This window comes from Diceros bicornis, unplaced genomic scaffold, assembly GCF_020826845.1.
Source record: "Diceros bicornis minor isolate mBicDic1 unplaced genomic scaffold, mDicBic1.mat.cur scaffold_202_ctg1, whole genome shotgun sequence".
NCBI classification, from domain to species: domain Eukaryota; kingdom Metazoa; phylum Chordata; class Mammalia; order Perissodactyla; family Rhinocerotidae; genus Diceros; species Diceros bicornis.
The window spans coordinates 340,796-351,952 of record NW_026691092.1 but is presented as its reverse complement, the minus strand read 5'-3'; the positions used below and the strand labels follow the sequence as shown (position 1 = coordinate 351,952).

Below are 11,157 nucleotides of genomic sequence, written 5' to 3'. Positions count from 1 at the left end.
TAATCAAAGTCCAGTCCACCAGAAAGCTGTAGATATTTCTACAGGAATGTCTGGAGTCTGGTTAATTCAGAGGTTCAAGGATTCTGTTTAGCGTTGTTTAATGCTGGTAAAATAAGTAAATATGCATCCAGCACTGACACGCTTTTCTGCAGATGAGTGTCAGCAGCTCAGGGGTCGGATGTGGTCACCTGCGGAGCAGCCGCCCAGCGTGTCCAGCCTTCATCCAACCTTCTCCCTTGATTGGGAGGAAACCCATCCCGTGCTTTCTCAATCCTTCAGACCTTCTCTACAATATGCATCTACGTCCTCTGTCCCAGCACCTCGCGGGTGGAAAGCACATGCTTCTTACAACAGCCGCCTAACTGAGCTCCCTGCTCTCAGCACTGGCTCCATCAATCTCTCCTTGATCCTTCTGACAAACTGGTTTTCTGACCGCCCAGCTAAGGGCTTTCCTGGGGCTCCCCCGACCCTTGAGGGGCTCGCTTTCCTCACCAGCTTCACGCCCTGCTGTCTCCCCTCCCCCAGGACGCCCCCACTTCTTCACATTCCCCTATCTCCACCCTCTTCTGTCTTCTCCTAAATTCTTCTCATCTCCCGGTCCTTGTGTGGGTGAGGCTGGCTCTGTGGGCTCCTCCTGCTACCTCCCGGCCTGCAGTGGAGGCCTGCCCTCCCCCCGCCTGGGCCTGCTGCCCGTGCCTCCCGGCAGGTCTGTCTCCCCTGCCAGCCCCTGTGAGGACCTGCGCCTGCGTCAGTTCAGTGTTTTCATCCAGATGCCACACAGCACCCGGCATGTTGTGCGTCCTCCAGAAACACATATTCACTCCCCAAAACCGATGAGATTGCACACTAACGCCCAGCCCCTGCAAGGACAGGCCTTAGCTTCTCCCTGTGCACGTCCTTCCAGGAGGAGGCCTCCTCTCCTCTTCTCTGGGGCCACCTGTTCGCTGAGCCTTGGAGTTCTGACTGCCATATCAGTGCTCACCCCTCTCTTCCTCCTGCCGCCTCCTGTCACACAGCCGGCACACATCTGGTGGGGCCTGGGCGTGACCTGGAAGCCTTTCTTCCCGTACATCAGGGCAGCAGTCACTAAGGCCTCGCCGTGCATCCCTTATTCCATCCTGCCCTTGACCTCTGCGCTCACCATTCCGTGGAGAGTGAGATCTCCGAGGAAGCCCCTAACGTTCTGACCCTATCAGGCCTCTGGGAAACGTGTGGCCCCACAGGGACCCTCCTTGCTCGGCTTCATGGTTCACCGCCCTTTCCTGACTCTGCTCTCCCCTCTCCAGCTCTCTCTTCTCATCTCTGAAACCGGCCCTCCTCTTGATGAGAATTGAGCACCTTCCAGCACTCTCAGGCCGGCTGACTTCTCCTCAGAACACCTGACAGGCCCAACCCCCTCACCCTGCCTGTGTCAGTGGCGACAGTGTCGTGCCCACTCTGGCTGTGCCGTGATCATGGACTCTGTTCTTAGGCTGTGTGTGTGTGAGAGACACGCCTTGGCGCATGTGTGTTGAGCACCATCACTGAACTTGTGTCATGTCTAAAATCAAGCTCCCCGTGCGTCTTCCCAGCCCTCAGAGAAGCCCAGCACGCATCTGTCCTCACCGTCCATGGAACACTCTTCTTCCTGGCCGGAAACCACTGCACATCTTCACCTCTCCTCCTCAGGATCTCTGCCTAATTGGTCCCATAAACCTTCCAGTTTGTTCTTGGAAATGACTCTGGGTCTGCTTCTTTCACCTCCAGTGGCCTTTCCACCACTGTGACACCACGACCTTGGTTCAGACTCAACATTCTCACCACTCGTGCCGCACGCTCTGACAGGTGACTTCCTGTCAGCGGTGTTCTCGTCCTGCGACTTCTCGTGGACGGACGTGGATTTCTATGCACTGCAGTCGGCAGAGTCTTCTGACCGAACAGAGTCTGCCACCTGCCCGGGTCACAAGCTCTCGGTGTCAGTCACCACGCGCTCCTCCATGCCTGCCTCCACGGGGCCTCCCCTCTGAACTGCCCCTCCTTCTGTAATCCTGCAATGACTGACTGTCAGATACTCCACGTGAATACACGGGGACGTCACTGGTGTTTCTTTCAACACCCAGCACGAGAGGCTCAATCCTCGATGAATGAAATGTTCCCCACTCCTGTGTCATGGACCCTTAGAGTCTAACATACTCCAGAGGAAGAGTGTGCTCTCAGTCCTCCCCAACACTCTAGTCCTTGTGACATCATGGGAACAGCAGGGTTAAAATGTTTTCCTGGAAAGAAAAGAGCCATATGTAAATAGTTCTTGCCTAAAAGCAGATCATTCTCCTTGAATGATCACGTTCAACAAATCGGGCAGTAGGAGGCCCTATCGTGTCTTGCAAAAAACATTAAAACATTGTTTTACGGCAGTGAATAAGAATTCATTTAACTGGTTCTTGAGATTTCAAATAAAGGTCTAATTAACATCGAGAATTTCATTTTACTTTACACTAAAATGAGCAATCATTGGTTTTTAGGGTTTTTTTTTGAATTTGACACAGATTTACTCTCACCATGTCTGAGTATATTGAAGAGGTGTTGGGGAGAAAGAGTAAGGATAATGGGCACATGCCTGATCTTTATTCCACTGAACAGGCATCCCCAGGCATCAGCTGCTTGTGAGGCAGCAGGGGGTGTGTTAAATCTGAGGCTGCATGTGTCTGTTCACAGGGCCCTCGCTGCACTGGGATGAAGTACATGAAACGGACTCTAGGAGAAGAGGAAACGTCTTGGACTTTTATAAACCTTAGAACACGTCTGTTTTGCTCCAAGGCATCTGAACATCTGGGCAGCCGTTTCTCAATGGATTAGTCTGGACAATGTCTTTCAAACACCCTGAGTGGCAGAGTTCTGCCTGAGGGGCAGACGGCAGCTGAAGGGCAGGTGCTCCACACACCCGTCACTCGAGCTAGGGGTATGTGAGAAAATGCATCCCCTTTCATGTGTGGATAAATAGTTCCATTCCTTTGATTTCTTTTGTACTCTCTGGGGCCTACGGCATTGTGATAGCGTGAACATTCAACTCTCGCTGACCAAGTCTCAAGATGATGTGCTCACTCCTGATCGTCATTTCGCCAAGCTCCACTCTGTTGCTAATGATCTCAGAGAGTTTTCTGAAGATGAACTGCATTTTCCTTCAGTGTAAGATTATGCAGTATAAATACAAAGACACAGACCATGCAGCATCAGAGTCTGCAAAAGTGTATGTGAAATGTGCTGGTTGAGATATTGAAAGTGCAGCTGAGAGATGAGAAACAGGAAAAGACACAGCTGTGGAGTGTGGGTGTCCATGTGGGTCAAGTATGTGAGTAAGAGAGTTGAGGTGGAAGACAACAGGGACTGATGTGGAATTAGTCACTATGGAAACTCATGACCTGTCTTAAGAGGCAGCCTCTACTTGCTTCCAGCCAGTTGGTCATTGTCACTATGGGACAAGAGTGTAAAATCTTCTGATTTCTAATAGGAGCATGAAATGTGTATTTTACATAAAAGACCTGATTTCCAAAACCTTATTTAGACAAAACAACCTATGATTCACCAAAGATGGCCCCCAGTGTGCCAGTTTGCAATTTCTTGTCTAGAGCACTTGTTTTTAAACATTTTTCAAAGGCAGAGTCTACTTTTCAAATGGAGTCATGCGTGAAACTCTAAAATAAAAACTGACAGAAATACTTTTCCATTGCTATAAAATTATTTTGTTTGTTTAACTTTCTCATATTTATTTGCTATAATTTAGAAAATGGTGGCTCTGTTTTGATAGACATTTAAAAGTTGAAATTCTGGAGAATAGATTGCTGTGGCTGTTTTACATAGCCTCAGGATCCAAGTTATCGCTATATTTTGTTTTGGTGACACTATAACAAAAAAGTTCTGATTTACACAGAATCAGAAATATAGTTGCAAATAGTGATTTTTAAAGCATGCCTTACAATCCTGGGATACGTCCAAATTAAACTAGATCTGGGGCTTTAAAGAGGGGTCATAGGAAATCCTCACTTCCAAGATAAATTGCATAGCAAAACGTAACCACTTCTTCTCTCCTTACCACAAAAATAAAAGTCAGCCAAGTAGAACCCAAAACTCACCATAAGCACCAAAACTATCTATATCCCAACCCTGTCATGACTCATGGTTTACGGCAGAAAGAACATGCATCTAGCTAACACAACTCTCTCTGGAAGTGAATAAGTCACCGTTACTGGGTATTCCCACTGAGCTACCTTCCTGGAGAAGATGTGCACAGACCTGGGTTCTTAGTAAATGAAGCTGCAGAGGTCTGATCTTCACAGTGAATGACATATTCACAGATATACAGGGATGAAAGGAAATTTTCATTTAGGTTGTGAACAAAACTGAGGTCATTTGCTCAGAAGCAAAATAACGTGCTAGCATATCACGAGGAGCTGGTTTTTTAAAAAAAAGGAAAAGAAAATGAAGATTTGGGCAGAGGGCGTGTCTGGATACTCAACAGTGATTCCACTAAGCCTCACTACTTCTCAGCTGGAGACGACTGTCAGTTACCGACCGCAATGGGAGTGTGAAGAGCGTATTGTTTGAGGGAGTTTGGCTCGTGATAGTCATGAAGAAGTGTCAAAAATCTCTATGCTTTTATGTATTTGGCCCATGACACAGATTTGAAAATAAAAAAAAATAAAATAGGCTAACCATTTTCATTTGTAGTCACATGTCGCTGTTTAAAGAAATGGCTACATGCTCTTCTTTAATCCAACAGAATGAGACCCATCAACAGTCCATTATTCCAGAGGAAAACCAAAGAATAAACTACCATCCATGTCGATATGGATCCAGTCTTGGGATATGACCCTGAAGAAGACAGTCAAGATTGGGCTGGATTTTAGCCATACCCTGTGGAAAGTGTGGGGAGTGGTTGAGAGCATTATGAGTGACCCATCCAAAGGGAGGAAAGTAGGTGCTCCACAGGGGCATGGTTTTTTAATTTGCATTTGGGTCCCACAGCCAGCAGGATGGCTTTCCTGCTGGGTGGACTCCTAGCTCTTCTCACCTATTGGGAGGACACTTGGGAAGAGTCAGCGGTAGAGCTGACATTGGCTGGTGATGGTCAATTGCCTCCTTGACGACCAGATGCTAGAATCAGCCAAGCGTTTTTTGAGGCCCCTTTTTCAAATCATGATAGAGACTGCTTTGTTCTGGGCAGGGGCAAATGTTTCCAGTCAGATTGAAGTCGTTTCAGGTTTATTTCAACTGCAAAGAGTATAGTTGGGGAAAGCTGACAAAGACGCCCCTGCACACCGGCCAACGTCAATACTTGATATGATACAATGTTTGAAAGAAAGAAGAAACTCGTCCTCTTAGGGTCTCCTGGTGAGGCTTCCTCGGAGGCAACAGTAAATTGATGGAGATGTTCTAGCCCTGCCCCTTCTGCTGTCTCCACCCAAATCCTCAAGGCTCCTCCTGCACAGCGCAGGCCCCTAACAAGGAAATGAGGTTGGGATTCCTGGGACTCTCGTGGTCAAGGCCGATGGCTATGTGGGACTGCTCACCCGAGACATCCACTCACTCTGTCCCTGTCAGTCTGGGTACCAGGTTTGCCTGTTGGTAAGAGCAGATCCTGGAAGCTGCTGGTCTCGCTTCCTCTCTTGTCCCAACAGCCATACCTGACACATGGTTACAATGGCGAGACAGAGCGAGAGAGAGGTGGTAAACCTAATCGTTATTCTGCGGGCTATGGATCCAGCAAACGTCTGGTGAAACGAGAAGAACTGAGGGACAAATAACAGTTTGTGACATAATGGTATCTTTTATTTGAATTCATATTGTAGTTTTTTATTTCCGTAAATATAGAAGTTTCTTCCTAAACTTTTTTCTTTTCTGTTTTTTCCCTATAACATTATTCGTCATTTAATCAGTAAACAACATAAACTTCTACATTCTTTACAAGGAAGAGATTATCTGGGTCACGACTTTGCGATGAGCCTGGCTTCCACTTTATTCCCTAGTTCTAGTATCTGAAATCTTCCATCTCTGTGACCACATTTTCTATTTTTTCGTCTCCTGCCTCGGTAACCTATTTAATCTCTGGTGCCCTGAGAACGATGATCAGCTGTGCTCTCATCAGCACAGAGGTTCCTTTTGTTAACATGTTGTTAAACTTACTACTTCTGTTTGCCAGCATGTTATAGCCTCATAAGGATGTTTCCACCATAGTCCTTCTGCCTTTCTACTCTTCCTCTTTTCCTTTCTTTCTCTTTCTGTCTCTTCGTTCAACATTTTTCTCCTTTCTTTTCTGCATTTTCTCTCTACTCTTTCTCATACTCTCTTAAAACTCTCTTCTACATTCTCTTCCTCAATTCATTCCATTTTTTTCTCCTTCCCTGTAATTTTAAGACAACATTGTAGTTAAAGTGTGAAGAACTTCATTTAGGGGCCAGTCCCCTGGCTTAGCGGTTAAGTTTCCGTGCTCCGCTACTGGCCGCCTGGGTTCGGATCCTAGGCGTGCACCAACGCACCGCTTGTCCGGCCATGGTGAGGCAGCGTCCCACATACAGCAACTAGAGGGATATGCAACTATGACGTATAACTATCTACTGGGGCTTTGGGGAGAAAAGGTGGGGGAAAAAAAAGGAGGAGGATTGGCAATAGATGTTATCTCAGGGCCAGTCTTGCTCAGCAAATAGAGGAGGATTGGCGTGGATGTTAGCTCAGGGCTGATCTTCCTCACACACACACACACAAAAGAACTTCATTTATAACAGCCTGCCTGACGTCTCCCAGGAGCTCTCACATCATCTATCAATCAACTGCCTGTGGATACAGATGTTCAGGCAACCAACTTTCCCTCTCCAATCTTCGACCCTTCCTTCCTCATGTTGGGCCCTCGGAGATCACAGCAGCTGGTATTAATGCCTCAGGGAAGAATACTTCCATTATGATCAGTCTAGCAACTCTACTCACAAAGGGACATTTAAGGATATTGTTAGACATAGCATGACCTACCTAGAAAACCTCTGTGTCACTTCATATCACTGTTGAATCAGTGACAAGGTCATGCTTTCAGAGTTTCCAGTTTCCATCTTGAATTCTTTTTCAATTAGAGGAACAAAACTAGCCCATTGCTATTTTCCTAGCCTCCCATATATGCTACATACTTCCTCAAACATTACTGATAATAGTTGTGAAATCATATTTTTAATTTCAATAAGTATTCTCAAACATGATTAGTGGCTCTGCAGATTTAACTCTCTTTAAACAACTATTTATGGCATATCTCTCCATTTATTTAGGTCTGTTTCAATTTCTCTCAACAAAGATTTTTAGTCTTCAGTTTATAAAACTGCATATTTTTTTGCTAGATTTTTACTAGGTACTTGAATTATATAGTGCCATGGTAATGTTTTGTTACAGTATATAGAAATGCAATTAATTTCTGCAAATTGGCCTTGTATTCTGCAACTTTGCTAAGTTCACTTACTAGTTCAATGTTTCTGTAGGATCCCGTGGGTTTAGGATGTATACCACACCATTAAATGTGATATTTTCTGTACAATATTTTCTAAATGCACTTTTTGAGATAGAGGAAATTCACTTCTATTTCTTGTTTGCTGAGGGTTTTTACTATGAATGGACATTAAATTTTGTCAAATGCTTTGTCTTCGTCTATTAAGATGATCATATGATGTTTTTCCTCAATTATGGGAAAATGTGGCAATTAACATTGCTTGCTTTCCAAATTTTAAACCAACTTAGCCATGTTGTTAATATATTGTTGAATTTGATTTGATAACTTGGTTAAGAATTTTTGCATCTATGTTCGTGAAGAATATTGGTCTTTTTTCTTTAGCTATCTTTCTTAGCTTTTGATATCAGGGATATGCTGGCTTCATAAAACAAATTGCATCCTGTTCTCTTCTCCTCTATTTTTCAAAAGAGTTTATGTTAAAATGGTGTTATTTCCCTCGTATATGTTTGACAGATTTCACTTAGTGAAGTCATCCAAACCTGGAGTTATATTCATGGAAAGGTTTTTGATTAAACATACAATATCTTTAGTAGATATGGCCTAATTAAATTGTATGCTTTTATGTCAATCTTGAAAACGTAGGTCTTTCAAGAAATGTATTCCTTTCCCTTAAGTTGTCAAATTTATGCTAACAAGTTCTTCACAATATCCCATTATTAACCTTTTATTTTCTGTAGTAATGCCTCCTCTTCTGTTACTGATATTAGTAGTTTGCAATTTCTCTTTTGTCTTGGCCAGTTTTACTAGGAGTTTATTAATTTTTCATACTTTTTGATTTTCCTATTATTTATACATTTTCTATTCTATTGAGTTATTCTCTTTATTTTATAATTTGCTTTCTTTTAAATATTCTGAATTTAATTTGTTCTTTTTTTTCCTAGCTTCTTAAGTTGAAGCAAAAATCAATGATATTACAACTTTCTTTTTCCCTAATATAATTATTTAAACCTATAAATTTCCCTCTATGTACTGCATTTGGTACATCCCACAAATTTCAATATCCTATGTTTTCATTACATTTTAATTAAAAATATATTCTAATATCTATTTTATTTTCTTCCTTGCCCATTTTTATTCTGAATAATTTTGTTTAATTTCTAAATATTTGAGAAATTTTGAGATATCTTATTTTTATTATTTCCTAATTTAATTCTGTTGTAGACAATTTTTTTTCTTAATTGTTTCAGTCTTTCAAATTTACTGAGATTTATTTTATGGTTAAAAATATAATTTATCCTTGTAAATTTTCATGTGCACCTGGAAGAAATATATTTTCTGCATTCGAGTCTAGTGTTCTAGAAATATAAGTAGTTTAAGTTGGTTCATGCTGTTGTTCCAACCTTTTATATATTTTCTAATATTTGAATTTATTTAAAATAGTGTTCATTTCCTGATATAAATTGGACTTAAGTCTCATACTATGTAATTTTCTTTATTTTTTCAGTAAATTATTGTTATGTATGATAAAAAAATAGAAGCATACTATAAGTTGAACAGATGCCTTCTCTATATTATTTATCATTTATTACCACAATAGTAATATTTAAAGGACTTCACTTCTGCAAATGTCATATTTCTTATCTGCCTCATCATTTTCACATTTTCTACTTGATCAGTGCATAAACACGCTTTACTGTCCCCCATTTTAAAGAAAGCAAACAAACAAACAAAAAAACTTCCCAACCCTTGTCCCCTCCAACAAGAACCCGAATTTTCTTCTCTCCTTCTCAGCACTCTTCCTTCAAGGAAAGGACTAAACTTGCCATGTCCCATTCTCATCTTCCATTCTCCTTTCAATTCATTCCAATTTACTTTCTTTCCAATAACCCACTAAAGAGCCATTATGAAGGCCATGTATTTTTTTTTTCATCTTTTTAATACAATTTTTAATAATCTGATTGATTGTGAAATGCAGTGTTCAATTCTACAAATAGTAGAAGAAATAGCAAGATACATGAGACTGTTATACATAAAAAGTTTTCTTACAAAACATATGCAAACAGCTTTGAAAAAAAGACTGAAGGCATCATCCTTGATAATTTTCTTCTATATTAAAAAAATCTCATAACTAATGTTATTTTTAATTTTTTTTTAAAAAATTAGATTTAGGTACAATTTGCTGATGTCTTTTCTATATACTTCTTTTACATGAACTTTTACTAGTATTTGATAATTTTGACCACTTGAAACATCTCTTCCTCTATGTTTTCAATATGCCACACTCTCCTAGTTTTTAACCTTCTCTTCTTAACTTCTAAATTTTTAGAATATAAAGTCTTGTCCTAGTTCCTTTTCGTTTTTACTAATTGATCCCAACTATTTCCATGGCTCTATATATCATCTCTATGCTTATAATTTTGGATTTGTATCTCCAGCCTGGCCTTTTCTCCTGAGCTTTAAAATGGAGTATCCAACTGCCTATTCCAAGAGTCCGTGTGTATCATAAGGGACAGCTCAACTTTAGCTAGGCCCAAACCAAAAATGTGATTCAACCTTTCTTAACACCTCATTCTTAAATCTACTCACTGTTCTTTCAAGCTTTCCTCACCTCAGTTACTTGGGACAAAAATTTGGAGCTCAATTTATTCCTTTTTTTCCTCATTTTCCTGCCGTCTGGTAGCCATACTGTCTTTCAAAATTACCAGTCTGATCATGTTACTCTCTGCTGAAAATTTTTTAGTGATTTCCCATTTCATGTGAGGTATAAACCATGTGTACCCTGGTCTCTAATGCTCTATGTGATGTGCTCTCCTTCTGCTCAGATTTCACCCCCTCCTCTCTTCCTCTTTATTCTCCAGGCTCCAGATGCACAGCCGTTCTTTATGTCCCCCAAATACTCTAAATGCAATCTCATCTCAGCACATTTGCAGGAGTTAATCTCTCTTCTTGGGATGATCTGCCTTCAGATCTTCTTAGAGCTGCCTCTTCATTGTTCGATTGTTTACACCAAAGTTACCTTCTCAGAGTCCCAGACTCACCCCATACCCCACCCTGGCTCTCTTCCACATCCCCTTTATTTATTTCCTTCATGGTACCTGAGTACCTGGCTTTACTGTCCATCTTCTTCCACTACAGTAAGTTGTTTCCTACTGATCACTCAGTTTAGATGTGTCTCTGACACTTAGAAAATTCTCAGATGATATTTTATCAATAGAACTTCCGCCTTCACAAAATGGAGAGAAATGAGCATGGCTTTTAGAGTTAGATAGTCTACCCGGAGCTTGACCTTAACTTACTGTGACCTGAGTGAGTGACAGAACCTCTAAGGCTAAGATTCTTCGTCTAATATAAGAATAATAGCATCTACTCAATATGGTCATTCTGAGGTTTAATGAAATAAAATGTGTGTTTCACTAGCAGGTAGTAATTATCCAAAAAAGTTAGCCAGAGAAACTATTTTTGTTGTTCTTAGTAGTATTTACAACACTAGGTTCAATATGGACTTTACTCTTTGTTTTATAAATTCATTTGACTAACACATAAGAGAGTATCTACTAATTTATCAAACATTATTTGGGGACCAAGATGTATGAAGATAAAGGATCTCACAGTCTTCTAAGTAAGACATGGGTAATATGAGTCATATATAAATATTCTACTAATACACACTCTATGATACACATTTGTGCATATAT

The 11,157-nt window shown here is 41.3% G+C and overlaps 1 long non-coding RNA gene across 1 annotated transcript in view; it reads right to left on the bottom strand.

Moving 5' to 3' along the window:
• Positions 1 to 807: 807 nt before the first annotated feature.
• The window catches only part of LOC131402654 (uncharacterized), a 29,643-nt gene continuing 19,293 nt past the window's right edge, over positions 808 to 11,157 (bottom strand). The window contains exon 3 of the long non-coding RNA XR_009218868.1: positions 808 to 2,255. This is a non-coding gene — a long non-coding RNA (uncharacterized LOC131402654). The remainder of the gene's footprint in view (positions 2,256 to 11,157) is intronic.